Genomic DNA, 15,596 nt, shown 5'->3' with positions numbered 1-15,596 from the left:
TTTCGCATGTTGTGACCGTGACGACTTGGGCAACCAAGGCGTCAAATAAGGACTGAAATCTTCATTAAGCTAGCTTGTGCCCAGCAAAGAGAGTAACATTACCAGTTGAATGATAGCTGCGAGCGCAGTCGCTAAAATCTGACCTGCGCATCTAATGCTTCATCTATACCTATATTAGTCATGATAGATTCTAACGCAATAGCTGGTGATTCGGCTTATTGGAGATTGTGCTCCGTCATTCACCTCGAGCAAGCAATCTCATCAGAACAACCGATAACATTCGAGAAGGATCCGGTAATTCCGGTGCAATCAGGTGCAGCTTGCACCGAGAGATAACAAGTGCAGAAGTTGGAACCAGGTAAGTTTGAAACTCGGTCACAGTGAAGGAGATAAAGCACGCGTGCCCATATTGATGATCAATGCATATTCAGTCAATTAATCAATGCATATTGCAGGATCAATGCATCGGCCGAGAAGAAAATAAGCTGACTTTCGCTTTCGAGTCATCTTAGACGAATGTATAAGGGACCCTGTGAGTATTTTTTCTTGTTCTTTTTAAGGGCGCTGATAGCGAGATGGTGAGCAAGTAATCAGTCGTAGTAAGTTCCTTTTTTTGTCGCGAACACCATTCTTATTTTGAGAAACCCTACGCCAGGCGCATAACGAGATAGGTTTTTCGGGAGGGGATAGCGAGAAATGTTACTTAACATCTACAGTTTCCACGCCAAGCATGTGTAATCAACGGACTTTCTCGTAAACAAGCGACGCTGCTGTACCGCAGAAGAACCGTCTCCGCATACACCCTGGCTTGGTGATTGAAGACTGGGCGATACGCTTCCCCGTTTTGTGCCTTCTGCGGTGACATCGGGGACATTGAACATTTTATTTGGCTTTGCCCGCAGTTTGACGTGGAAAGAGCAGGGATGGTCCGCACCTTGCAAAAAGGTTGTCATAGGCACCGGACATTTGAAGATGTCATTTTTCCTGAAGGGCCCGCGGCAACGAGGAGGAGCGTGCAACGAATTTTGTTGGTCTTTCCGCGAGACACTGGCCTGTTCAACAATTGGTGACATACCCCTACAATTCAGGATATGCTCAGGCGGAACAATTGCCGGCCATGCAGGCCAGGCTAACCCCGCCTGCTACAACATCATCACCACCACCACCACCACCACCACCACCTGGGTACGGAAGCTTGTCGTCTCATGTAAAAAAGGAAGAGCATTCTTAAAACACAATAATTCCGTCCGCAGATTACTTCAAAAAGATGTTTTTCGATTCAGCAGTCTTGCTTTATGCAAACAAAACCTATATTTGCCCGGCTAAGGTTGTATGTAAAGTAAACGTTGTTGAATTGCTACAATGCATCTTCTGTTCCGACTGCCAGCTTTGGGGTGAAAGGAAACTCTGAGAACATGAAAGCTTCCCACCACTCGTGCTCGTGCTTTCTTTTTTTTCTTTTTTTTTCTGAGAATCCACACACATAAAAGTGCATAGTCCGTGGAAGAGAGAGTTTGCTTAGAAAGCAGCCGTTCCAGGCAGCGAACACACTGATTCTTCTGTGAATGAAACAGGATCGCGCTGTAGCTCCAATCATTATTTAATGCTGAACACATTGTACACGGAAAGGTGGAGGTACTTCAGAACAAGTTAATGATAAAACTTTGTGGTTAGCAATTACCTACATTATTGTCGACGCAGCATACCGAGAAGAACGTCAGCGCTTTCGCTCAGCATCTCAAAAAGCTCCACGGCCATAGCCTTTCTTTTTTGCCAAGAAGTGCATTTGCGTTCCCCAGGGCTGGGCAAAGATACTTTGAAATTGTATCGCGATACGACACAAGATACTCAGGCACGAATATTTGAGATACAGATACAAGATACCACAACGCCGATTGTATCCGATACGATACATTCCAATTGTATCTTAAGATACTTCGATACATTCGGAAATTTGTTACTATATATCTGTCTATACGGTAATATAGCACTAAACGCCAATGCACAATAATGTTCGCTTGAAAGTTTATTAACTGCGACCATTTTGTTTCATTTGAATGAAATGTCTGTTAGTATCTCAAAAGTTTTGTATTTCTTGCTGAATGTATCTTACTTTCGTTCTGAAACAACTTATTGGGCTTGCTTTAGCTGTATATCATGACAGCTTTTTATACACTTCGCTGATAACGGTTTTGCTTGCCGTTTTTGTAATTGGGTGGAGTCTATGCTCTGCTTGTCGACCAGCTAGCGAGATGCGATCTAATCACAAGAACTTCGATAAGAAGCCTCCGCACAATGGTGCAAATACCGTTGTTAAAGCGACACTAAAGGCAAATAACAATTTATGTCAGAGTGAAAGTTCAATGTATGACAACTTCTAAAACGGCAATATTAATAACAGCAGTGCCCTACTTACCGAGAAATTAAGCTAAATGTACCACATGATGAGCGCCACGAGTGGGACATTTTCGAAGTGATCCCGATGACGTATGAGAGTCTGCCTACAATAAATCACTAGTAATCAAACTAGCAGCAATAAAAACAGGACCTTCCGTGCATCAAAAGACGTAATAAAATGCTGCTTGTTCGTTTCCGTTTGATTCATGGGAAAAAGAACCTCTGTGGCGTTGCCATGGGGAATGGCGCGCGTGGTTCAAAGGTTCCGTTTTCGCCGAACTGCGCTTTGCCCGGCGCCCTGCTTCGCTCACGCGGTCGCGTCTCAGTGGTAGTTTCGGGATCGCGTACTGCCGCGTGTGTTTTGCGCGCTCGTGAAAGTCGCTCTGACAGAAAGTTCGACAAAATGCCGCATGCAACGACGCCGGCACTACGAGCCTTCAGCAGCATACCGCGTTCATCGGGGCTCAAGTCGATGAATTGGAGCCCAGCGCCGCGAGCCAATGTCTCGTTGTCAAGTTCTCCGTCCACATCCATTGCGGCGCTTGCGGCAATCTTCGATGGCTTCGATGGCCGTTGTTGCAGCTGTGGGTCCCGCTACTTTCGCTCTGCTGCTACTATAGCGGCCGCGCAGTTAAGGCGGGCAACGATGGGCACGGCAGCAGTGACGTATGAAAGTCGGATTTCAGGCGGGTGATTGGAAGTGCGCTAACGAGATGCGGACCAATAAAACGTGATTTTATTTCAAAATAAGCACTTCCTTGGCATAAAAGTAGCACTACGAGGTTTCTGGACCGCTATTTCAACAATCAACGTCGACTTAATATTTGCCTTTAGTGTCCCTTTAAGTTCTACCTTGTCCGTAAACGTAGCACGGTTTTCACAATACCCGACCACCGGAGAGGTGTACATCAGCGAGAAGCTGGAAGCGACATTCTTAATATGTATAGAAACACGATACAGGCGGCACCCCCAAGAGCCGCCTGTATAGCGTTTCTATACTTATTCGCTGTGTTTTATGCGTTTAATTGTTGCGTTTAACGTCCCACAGAACCACGATATGATAATGATAGATGCCGTAGTGGAGGGCTTCAGAAATTTCGACCACGTGGTGTTATGAAATTTAGATATAAGCACACGGGCATCGAACTGCGGCCGCCGCGACCTACGGGTTAGCAGTCAAGCACCATAACTAGGCTACCGCTGCGGGTAATCCCTAATAGCTATGAGAATTAGTCATTTAAGGTAAGACCACAGAAAATTCAGTGCCTATGTAAAATAGCGTAAACCGACTCGATGCGACGCTAAGAAAAATGGAGCATTTTGTATAACAATATTTCTCCAATCCCTTTGCTAACATATTTGAGATGGCTGCTGATAATTTACGTTATTATAATGAAAACTCAATTTCGCTATTTTACTAAGCAGTAAGCAGAATTTTTGTTACTGTATACTCCAAGCACGCGCAGATTATTATATATTTGTTCTCAACGTCGCCTTCACGTAACAGTAAACTTAAGTAGAGTATAAGTCTGTAAACAATAGAGGAAATGATGCAGGCAGCTAAAAGTAAGAATAAAGCAGAGATCTTGAGCTTACCTTGCCAGCACGTTAAAGACATATTTCCGTAAGCAGACCAGAAAAAAGCAATACAGAGACGTAGGTAATGTAGGGGATGGAAAAGGACAGCTTAGAAAGAACTTGTGCTCCCAATCCAATTATGATTTTAAAGACTCATTGAATAAAAGAAAAACAGAGGTACGCCAAAATAGCTTCTATTAAACGAATGCTTGTTCTGTTAAATCCAGCATCGGTACCAGTGGTGCTATAGGTGTTTGAATCTCTTTTGCATATAAGTCAATCTCATTGCATGTAAGCCAAACTTGCATCGACGAGGTCGTTCAAGTCGCCGATGTGTGAAAGCCACGAGACGCAAAGCACCCCCCTTTTTTTTTTTGCTTTCTTCAGGCTTCGTAACGAAGCACAACGCAAAAGGAACTTCGATAACGACACTACAGCGGCATCAGGCTTTGTGCAAAAGACACCGCACGCATTGGAATACGTGGAATAGGACAGAAAAGAAAAAAAAAGAATCCGTGAAAACAAAATGTCCTTTCGGCGTAGACGTTCGCGCGTTTGTCTGTCGAGACGACGCGAGCGCCACCACGTGACTCTCGTCCCTCAATAGGGACGCTCAGAGCTCATTCCTACCCTCACTGGAAAACTCTGGCGAAAAGATAAAATAATGTCACTGTCTTAAGTTTTACTCTGGCGGCTTAGTGGGAGCAATATCGGCTTGAGAAGCGGAGTTTCAGTCAACGTTTATTGTTTCGCATCGTGGTGTTGCGATCGCAGTATCTTGTATCTTAAGATACGCGATACATTCTTCAATGTATCGGAAAGACAGATACTGATACACGTCTCGCGAGACGTATCGCGATACAGATACAAGATACCCAGAGAGTATCTAAGATAGTATCGAAGATACATGTATCTTCGATACTGCCCAGCACTGGCGTTCCCTTTTGACAACTCCCACATCGTCTTTCGAATTCAGCAGGGATCAGACTGTCCTTACAGGCTCTAAGGTCTTTTTTTTTTTTTTTTGAAAGTGCTTCAGCTTCCCTTCAAAGCGATAATTGGGACATGTCGCTGCGCAGGTAACGGGAGATGTAAGCCCTGTTTTCCAATCAAGAACCGAATTCACAAATCTTGATTGTGAATTCGGTGATTGTGAAATCTTGACAGTGATTTTCGCCATTGGCCGCCTTTACGGTCAATGGCGCCTTTGCTAATTGTATATCCAGCTTCAAGACTGGTTGAAATTTCTGGGGAAAAAAAAAACATTTTCCCCTTCGCGCCAGAAAACACGTGATATTTGTCTCACTCAGCTGGGAGGGCCGGAGGTATCGCAGCTACCCGCCCTTTCTGCTGCATTCCGTGATAAGAGTACGTCCATTGTTTTGCTGATAAACATTCCACGACCACTACACGTTCAGGCAACGTCGTGTGAGACAGGGCTAGCGGCGAATACGCGATGAAGTGCGACGCTGTTATCATCATGCTTGTATGACGCTTGAAGGGCAGTAAAGAAAGCTGCCTTTCGAAGCTGACATGGTAGACGGGTTTGTGACATCTGAAGATGGGAAGTAGGCAAATTTCAAAACAAAACTAAAGCAAACTTCAACATCGAGGCAGTCGTTATCGGCCTGAGGTCAGTATAGTACAGTTTCATATACTACCGACATACAAGAACGAGTAGCATGAAAGTTGTTCCAGTAATTTCACTCAAATATACCCCAGAAGGCCCCGTCAAATGGCGGCCGTCGTCGCTGTAACGTAAGATCGGACTATTTCTTTTTTTTTCTGTTTCGAATTCCCCATTTTGCCCTCCGCAACGTGACGTAACGAAAACCGGAAAAATCTCCCATTTCAAAATCGCATTAACAGGGCGCTTATGTACGATTACGTGGAACGCAACAGAATAGATTATTTTCTATCCCGCATCTGACATGTCGCTAGTAGTCCTGCACTAAGGTGAAAAATATTTGGCCCGTGCCAATATCGTCTGTTCGTCACCCGACATCCATAACAAAACTGTGAATACTCATGACGTTAAAGTGACGCTAATGCGCTGAACAGCGCATTAATAGGCCGAACAAAAGTACGATAATAATTCTCGGCGTTTGACCTCCCAAAACCACGATATGATTATGAGGGACGTCGTAGTGGAGGGCTCCGGAAATTATGACCATCTGCTGTTCTTAACGTGCGCCGAAATCTAAGTACACGGGTGCTCCGGCATTTTGTCCCCGTCGAGATGAGAGGCCGCCGTGATCGGGAATCGCACCCGCGTAGTGAAGCTTATAGTGAGTGCGGCACCTTGTTTAAGCTGCCACGGGGGTCTCGATTAATCTATACTAGCGTAACGCTGTGGACGCACTCCAGCATGTATATGACAGCACTCCGTGGCCAAACTACAGCCATAGATTGTCATTTTCTGAGTTGTCTCGGCTCAAAACATTTTTCAATGTAATGGGGATCCGGGGGTATGAGGGCGTGGGCCGGAAGCCGTCACTTTGAAGTTTAACACGCCCTCCACCACGATCCTTCAGTGCAATCGAGAAGGCCTTCGGGAGTGACCCACGCCTATTTAGCATTAGCTCTCTTGTTCACAAAAATTAACAGAGGAACCCCGACTATGAAAAAGAAAATGAAAAAAGAGGTTTCGGCTTTCCTGGCGGGAGCCTTGTTCTCAATGAAAACGATGACGTGTGAGTTGGGGATCGCAGTTAAAAAGAGAGAAGTTATTGCAGCAAGTAGCTGCGAAGTGGGTTAAAAACAAGGTGTACAGACAATAATGGAAAGTTTGAATGCGCAACATTCTTTGGTGAGTTCTCCAGCAATTTTGGTGGCAAAATCGTGTCTGAAGCGCAAAAGGCGTGTCACCTTTCTGACAAGAATACATAAGGCCCCGTAGAAAACAAGTAAGGTTGGGATGGGCAACTTGAATTTGGCAATGAATGAAGCTAATTTTGGCGTCGATATGGAGGCGAGCAACATGTGGGCCAGGTGGCGGGAAAAAGGCGTCATTAGCCGACGAAAGTGCACGGGCATTGCGTCTCAGTGAGCGCTTTCTGGAACTCGTCGAACAACGTTCCGAAGCAGAAATCTTCCTTGCGGAAGCGCTGGCTGCACAGGAGTGTTGTAGCCCGTGGCTGTATACCATTTCTAAGTTTCACAATCCAAGCTTCACGCAGCTTCTTACCCTGCGGATACGTGCTCACACTGGGCTCCATTGCGTACGTCCTGCACTGCGGCACCGAGTGCTGGCCTACCATATAAGACGCCTTCAAAGACAGCGACTGCATATTGCAGTGATTTCAAATGTTGTAAAGCGCAGAGCCGAAGCGGATAAACCCTTCGATTTAATCAGAATTGCAGAGCAGGTGACATTCTAAAATTTCGTTTTCAGCGAGCGTCGGTCCTTCCGAAGCAGACGACGCTAGAGTGTACCCTTGTAGTACACTCGACGATGGCGTGAAGGGACCAGCGACAGCGTTTGATTACATAGAGGAAACAAAAAGATTACCATGCTAGTGTATATTGGCTTATTTTCATTATTAATTACAACCCGTTGTTACATCGGTCAAACATCACATCTGATACTCTGACTGCTTGCTCTAGGGAATTTTCAAGTATTAGCTATGTTTTTTTTTCTCTTTTAGTCTGAAGTTACAGGGTTTGTCTTTAGCTTCATAACTATTTAACTCAAAGATCCTGCCGCCCGCTTCTTGGCCCATCCCCCTTTGTGGGTGAGCGCCATCAGCAAGAGGTCATCATCATCACCATCATCACCATCTTTACGTCACGACAAGACAGTACTGCTCGTTGGGTTTCGGTTCCGGTGTTGCGCTTTTTCGCCTATTTGAAAATATTTTCCAATTTGCTGTGTATTTCCACTATCGGGCCCGTGACAGGAGCGTCTCAGGAGCATATCGAAGCACCATTACTTTGGCTTCCACAGTACGAGGGATCTGCCGCAATTTTTTTTCCATCGATCACGAGCGCACGTGCGCAAAGCCTAGACGACGATAAAGAAGGAACGCCAGCGCGTGCATGGAAGGCTTTGTCTGCCGAATGCAACGCCGTGACAATGTCCAACAGGAGGTATTTTCGTTCAAGTACAGGACGACCTGAACATTCCTCAAGGGGTCATGAAGCGAGAGAATGCCAAAGCCCGTCGTGCACAGCGGCCTCCAGGTCGGCAATCCCTTCATCACTGGGACTTCAGGCGAGAATCCATTCTGACTCATCTTCCTGCGAGTGCCGGACGACTGCAGAAGAACAACCGCTGCTGTTTCCCCCGCAAACGACGCCAGCTGCAAGGGGCTGGACAGCATGGTGCACACCGAAGGGAGCTGCAGCCGCTGCTGGCAGCGCTACGAGAAGGACGACGCCGGCGGAGTGGCTGCACCAACGTCGCGCCTAGCGTCTACAGCAAAGTACACCTGCACGAGCACAGTGGCGACAGCGACCGGGGCGTCGTGAGCGAGCGCAGTCAGAGGAAGACGACGACGTTCGGGCCACGCGACTTCCCAGACAGCTGTATCGGCGTTCTCAACGTGGTGAGCCGGGCATGCCTTCCTACCATGGCTACCTCAAGCGTTCAAGGCCCCTGACGCGATGATGCTGTGATGCCGCCGTGGCTGCAGGGCCCAACAGTCTGCAGGACGACGATACCGATGTCACGCCTCTGCGTCAGTTCGCTCAAGGACCGGCGCCTCGGCGGGCACAAGGAGTCGGTTGGATGGAAAAACAGGGGTCCTTGGGGTGTTGGTGCTGATTCGGCAGCACCAACGCAACTAGCGTCTGACTTTAAGCTTTAGGATTATGTTTTTGTTAGTGTATTACTTAATTTTTCTCCACTTGTTCAATAGTATATGTATACAAGCTAAATATAACGCCACTTTGCGTCGAAATAGTGTGTTTTATTCATGCCCCCGTGGTGGGTCGCATTCCTAGGCGTATCTACGTGGGGGGCAATGGAAGCGCTAACCCCCTCCCCCCCTGTCGACAGTGGTCCCTGTCGGCTGCACACTGGGAAACGAACAACTGTGGCGAAGTTTTCCTTCAAGACAGCAATCACGTTATTATATAAATGAAAGAAGATTACCTTTAAGGGCTCGTTTTCTTTGTTAGGCAATATTAATAACTAACAGACAATAATGCCAAGGAAAGTATAGGGGGTGTTATTTGTAATAAGTGGGATAATAATAACAACAACGACGACGTTATATACTAATATGCTACTATTATTGCATTACCATTGTTGTTAACTTGTCAACCAGAAGTTTCCCTTAAAATGTAAGAATTTGTGGTATTAGAGGCGTAGTAAATTTTTCATACTCAACGTACTCGCATTTGCGACGTTGCTTGGAGGGCCTTCCGGCACCTCCAAGTAGCTATTTCGACTAAGGGCAAACACGGCAAAATATGATATACGCAAACCTGAATATGTGCAAGAAAGTGCTGATGGAGCGGGGAATGCTTGCCCCCCCCACTCGCGAACAAGTTTGTTCGTCACTGGTGGCATTGAAATTTCGCCGTCTAAAATAGTCGCCCAATAGAGCACACATTATGCTGGGAATCTTGTGAAAACGTCTCTTCAGCTTTTATATCAAGGCACATATGTGACGAGCTGCCTCAGAAGAAAACACCATATGGGAAGAACCAAACATCTGTTTTGTGGGCTGTGTAATATACGCTGTGAATATCAAATATAGCGAGGGTCATACGAATTCATGAACTTCGATCCAGAGACAAGGACCAATATCTCTTGAACTGCGCGTAGCTCCAAATACAAAGCATTCTATGGGTACAAAAAGAAGCTTATTTTCAAGGTCATTTCGTCATTTTTGCACACACCTCGAGACAGCATAGATATATTTCTGGTGAAAGAAGAAACGGCAACTTTAGAAACCAGACGTGTGGTGCAAAAATGCTTTAATGAAAAAGTATAGGAGCCATTCTACCCTGGGAAGGTGGGTGACCAATGAAGCCGTTTAGCACGCGACATAGAGCCGATACAGAAGTTTCAACAAAGCTACGAAATTATTTATTGGCTTGATCTGTGTCCTTTCTGTCGTTCGTCAGCTTCTTGAACGGCCCCTTAAAAGGCGCATCGCACAACCATTGAAAACGCATGTATGGCAACATGTGTTTGCCTAATTGGACCCGAACTTTTCCGCCAATGGTTGTTTTCTGGACGAGTATTTGAGTTGCTCTTCGGCGACCGAACCAGCTGTAAATCCATTTGATGATAAATCAAAAATGTGTACCATCTTTTCTCGCCACTTTTATTGGCAGGCATGTGAAAGGGTGCCGATTTGAGACAACCAAGAAATTACACTTTTTTTATTGACGAGCAAATCTGTGCAAAAGCATTCCCTGAATCACTGTGTCGGAGTTGCTTTGTATTCTCAGAAGCATTTTTGTTTTCTGAAAACCAGTCGCTACGCGGTTCAAGACTTCTTTTAACTTGTCATATGGTCGCTTCAGTTGTCCCTCAAGACAACATATTCTGCAAATACAAATCCGTTTGAGGGGCATTATCCACTGAACGTTTGACTTGTCACTGGCCCATGATCCAAATTTTAAAAGGATGAAAGGAAGAAGCGGGCATAAACAGCCTCCTGTGAAATAGCTGCCAGACAGAATGGCCAACAGTTCGTTGTCAATGAACAGGGACCCAAGCCAAGCTCATAAAAGATATCCTGGGCCGTCGCCGGGGGGGAGGGGGGTGGACTCTGCCCTTCCATGAAGCCGTCCAGGGGGAGCCCGAGCCCCCCAGCCCCCCCCCCCCCCCCCCCCCGTAGTCTCCGCCTATGGATCAGATCAATATGAATTGTACTGTGTGATACGTCTGCTGTGCCTACAAATTCAAAATTCGTCTAAAAGTCTGAAGAGCATGTCTGACACTTTGTAGAAGGGCTATTCTCATTGAAATAGAGCGAGCGACAGCATCGATCGCGAGCTGTATTTTCTTTCTGTTTTCTTCCGTACCACCGTTTACAGGTGGCAGTCATATATGTACTACTTGGTGCGAGGACGCAATCATGCTCTTAGGCCTCCACTCTTTGTGGCGTTCGAGGTCAGCATTTTGATAAGGATGCGCGGCCTGCTCGAGCTTATTTCACAGAGAATGTTCACTGGTTTATCGAAATTTATAAAGCAGCACCGGAACTACCCGAATGGTTTCAAGAATAGAGCCGCTTTTGTCAATGCCAGAATTTTAAACTGACGATACCAGCACGTTGCTGGTTGATATGTCCCCTCATGTAGAGTGTACATAGTGTAGTTTCAAAGCAGTGTTGTCTGTGTAATGTGTTTGTACCAAAGCCAGGTAATAAAGAAAAAAAAGTTGGCTCGTTGGTCTAGGGATATGATTCTCGCTTAGGGTGCGAGCGGTCCCGGGTTCAAATCCCGGACGAGCCCTTCACAATTCTCTTTTCTCTCTCGGGCCGCATGTGGAACATCCATTCTCACTTTTATTTTGCATTTATCCTATTTACGGCCTGCCGAGATAGCAGGTATGAGTAAATGTGCCGCTTTGCCAGAGATACGTTGGCTCGTTGGTCTAGATTCCACTTCCGGCCACGCTAGCGTACGGACGCGGAATGAAGGGCTCCGACGGAGCGGTATCAGCGGCCCCAGCGGGCCGCGGCAACATGCCTTTTGATGTTGTTGAAGATTATCAGGTTATCCTGCCGAACCTGCCAACAGGAAAAAGTGTGCTGAACACTGTTTTTATGCACGCGGACGTGAGTGCAAGGCCATATCGAGTCGAGGATTTCAGGGACACGTTGATTCATCTTGGGATGCTCGCTGACGTTGTCACGCTGTGGGCGTATCAGATGAATCACGTCTGGGCTATCACCTTGAAAGATGCCACCGCTAGGAGAAGCTGCTCGCGGCAAAGGACCTCAAGGTGAAAGACCGCAAGTGCCTTATTATTGACCCTAATTGCCGCGGCGTTCGCTTCAAGATTCACTGGCTGCTTCATGGTGTGTCGGACGAAGACGTGCGAGCCGCACTCTTGCCGTACGGCAAGTACAGTGAAGTTTCTGGAGAACGTTGGCGTGCTCAAGGCGTCGAAGATAAGGGTTCAACGACTCGAATGGTGACCTTCAAGTTGGGTCCTGGAGTCAAGATTGATGACCTTCCGCACCAAATCAAAGTGGCCAGTGAGCTTGCAGGGATTGTTGTACCAGGCGGAGCCCCACTTTGCCTTCGTTGTAAATCTAGTGGACACAACCGTAGGGAGTGCCAGATGCCACGTTGCACTAATTGCCATCGCTATGGCCATGAGGCGACCCAATGTGCGAAAAGTTATGCAAGCGCCGCCGGTTCCATGAGGGGCGTGGATACTTCAGAGCACCTTATGGACGAAGCGGATTCAGGAGAAACAGTGGCAGGAGCGGGACGCGAAGCCCCACCCACCGTTAAACCTACTGAGTCGACCTCAGTAGAAGCGGCGGAGAAAAGCAAGGCATCTACCGAGCACTGGCCACCGCTGACGGAGTCTGCTGATGCGAAGGTCCGCAAAAATAGCGACCACTGCGCTACTCCGGATGACACCGACAGGGACAAGCCCGCGGACATGGACGCTTCGGAGGCTTCGACTTCCAGTCCGTCAGCCAAGCGGGCTCATGAGGACACTGGCGAGGCAACAACGAATGGCGACGGTGAAGGACGGCCCCCATTCGACGGCCCTCTTATCGACCTCGACCGAATCTGTCCACCAGCAAATCGGTGGCGCCAACTCCGCCACCTGGGCCGACGTAATGCTAACGACGCCATGGCGCAGCGCCCTGGCGTGTACTTTTAAAGACGATAGTCTTTCTTGGGGAACATAAACGCAGAAATTTTGCTCTGTCTGTCTGTCTTTCAGTTTGTCTGCCTGTTACCCGATTCAGCCACCCGGCCAAAGTTGAACCACTTGCTTACCGCCCACCCATCTTGAACTGGTACGGCTGTTCATACTTGTGAACGTTGTCGATCAAAAAGTAAATATTACGCATATCTGAGGCGCAACATCACTAGGTAAGTATTAGGTAGTGTGTTCCTTTAATAGAAAATACAAAGATACATAATTCTAAAGACACTAGTTTCTTAAGCTGCGGCTGCGCTGAAAATGCCATGCTATGCGCGCCGACGAACGCCCTCTGCCACGGAGGAAGGAACCCTCTGCACAAGCTCATGTTTCCCGATGTATTGCCAGATGGCGTTCATATCTCACGCAGCGTAAAGTCACTGGAACGGGAAAAGTACCGCGACCATCCTGCGCGCCGCCATATTTGGTCCAGCGCGGCCGAAGCGGCGGCGGTGCGGTGCTGATTTCACGTGGAGTAACGCATGTTTTACGCATTGCGTGCGCTTTTGCAGCCCCGAATGAAGCATACCGTTGTTCTCTGACTGATTAGGAAAGAAATAGCGGCAGTTTTCACTTGCCCACATGCGCACGCACGCGAACTAACCCGATAAAGAAATGCGAACTGCGCGGCGTTTACGCGCTCGGCTGTCTGCATTCATTAAATGCGAAGCATTTCTTAGTGAATTTCTGCGACTTTGTAGTATCTATCTATCTATCTATCTATCTATCTATCTATCTATCTATCTATCTATCTATCTATCTATCTATCTATCTATCTATCTATCTATCTATCTATCTATCTATCTATCTATCTATCTATCTATCTATCTAGCCGCCCCCGACTTTGTGCTGTCCTGGCTGCTTCGTTAATGGGATGTACACCAAATTTGGTATGGCATAACATGACTGTATGACGCATATAAATTACAGGTCATAACATGAAAATAATGACATGCATGCCATGTACGGTATGAGTTACATGCCATGCTCATGGTGCGGCCGCTTCGATAGCTTGATGCACAACAAAATTGGTATGGCGTACGTGTCAAGAGTGTATGACGAACATAAGTGACTAGCTATAACGTGCAAATCATGAGAGACATGCCATGTAAAACATGATATACATGACATGGTCTCGGGGCGCTCGCGGTCGTTTAATGAAATGCATATATACCAAAATTTTTATGACGAGCTATTTCTGTATGACGAATGTTAGTGATAAGTGGTAACATGAAAATCATGACTTCCATGTCATGTACGGCATGACTTACTTGCCACGCTCATGCTGCGATGGCGGGCGGTTCGCTAGCTTGAAATGCACCCAAATTGGTATAGCGTAAGGTGACTGTATGACGAACACGAATGACAAGTGGTAACGTGAAAATCATGACTTGTGTGTCTGTATGGCATGACTTGGATGGCACACTCTTGGTATGCTCGCGGCCATTTCGTTAGCTTGATATATACCAAGACTGGTATTGCGCGCCCTGACTGTATGACGAACATGAATGACAGGTGGTAGCATGAAAATAATAGCATGAAGGACATTTACGGCACGATTTGCATTACACTGTCTTGGCGCGCTTCCGGCCGTTTTGTTAACTGGATGTATAGCAAATTTGGTATGGCATGACATGGGTGCGTGACGAACATAAATTACAGGTCATGCGTTGTATATACCAGAATATACGTACGTTTCATTCGCGTTGGAATTCAACATGCATGCATGTCAAACATGCATTGTTTAGCGAACTAGATCTTACATGTTACGTGTACCATTATTTTCATGTTACCGCACGGTATTTATGTTTGTCATACAGTCAGGTCACGCAATACCGATTTTGGTGCATATCGAACAAGCGAACTGGCCGCGACAGCATCATGAGCATGGCAAGTAAATCATGACTTGCATGACATGCGTGCCATTATTTTCATGTTAACGCCTGTTATTTGCGTCCGCATTACGGTCACGTCACGCAATACCGATTTTGGTGCATATCAAGCAAGCGAACCGGCCGCGAGAGCATCAGCCATTATTTTCATGCTACCACCTGTTATTTGTGTTCGTCATACGTCAGGCAGTACCAATCTGTAGGAGTCAGTTTTCATGGCACGCTGATCATTATATGTTTGCCCAAAAGCGTCAATTTTACGCCAAACATAATAAAGAGCCGCCCGGCAATGCTATTGTGCAAGAACCTCCAACCACGCGAAACAAGCTGCACTAGTGCAGGGTAGGCACAAACATTCCCCGAAACAACATTCGCGAATTCTCAATGAAGCGCTTACCTCACAAAGGCGGGTATCAGTCGTGGAACAAATTTTTCCCGCCTTATTCTGTGCAGCCACACAGCCCGTCGCTTGGCATCCTTTTTCCCGCTGAGAATGGCAAAGAGGGCCTTGCCCGTTTCCCGCCGGTTGCTGCACCCAAAAGCGCAGCACCCGGGCATTCTTCGATGCCTCGATAGGCTTTCGATGAAGTCTCAAAACGATACGGGATGTCGTAATGTTCCTGCACGCTTTCCTGAGCCTATAAAAACAATCGCCCTCCAAAGCGCCGTGCGTCTGCGGCTGGGAGACACTAGCGAGGCGAGCGAGCTGGACCATTTATGTGGCGAAGCCGCCCAAAGGGCGCGGCGGTGAAGAGAAAAGGAACGCGGTACTTTTCCCGTTACAGTGACTTTAACGCAGCGTAGACGCAGCGCCTCCTCTATCGTCTTTACACGGCATTTGCAGCGGAACATGCAGATACGCGGCAAGTTTTTTT

The 15,596-nt window shown here is 47.0% G+C and overlaps 1 non-coding gene across 1 annotated transcript; it reads left to right on the top strand.

Annotated features, from left to right (window-relative positions):
- Positions 1-11,319: 11,319 nt before the first annotated feature.
- On the top strand, positions 11,320-11,391 carry Trnap-agg (transfer RNA proline (anticodon AGG)). The gene has a single exon. It is a non-coding gene; the product is annotated as a tRNA-Pro (tRNA).
- The last annotated feature ends 4,205 nt before the right edge of the window (positions 11,392-15,596 follow it).

This window comes from Rhipicephalus sanguineus, chromosome 1 (genome assembly GCF_013339695.2).
Source record: "Rhipicephalus sanguineus isolate Rsan-2018 chromosome 1, BIME_Rsan_1.4, whole genome shotgun sequence".
In the NCBI taxonomy this organism is placed as follows: Eukaryota; Metazoa; Arthropoda; class Arachnida; order Ixodida; family Ixodidae; genus Rhipicephalus; species Rhipicephalus sanguineus.
This window is presented reverse-complemented; position numbering and strand designations above follow the sequence as displayed.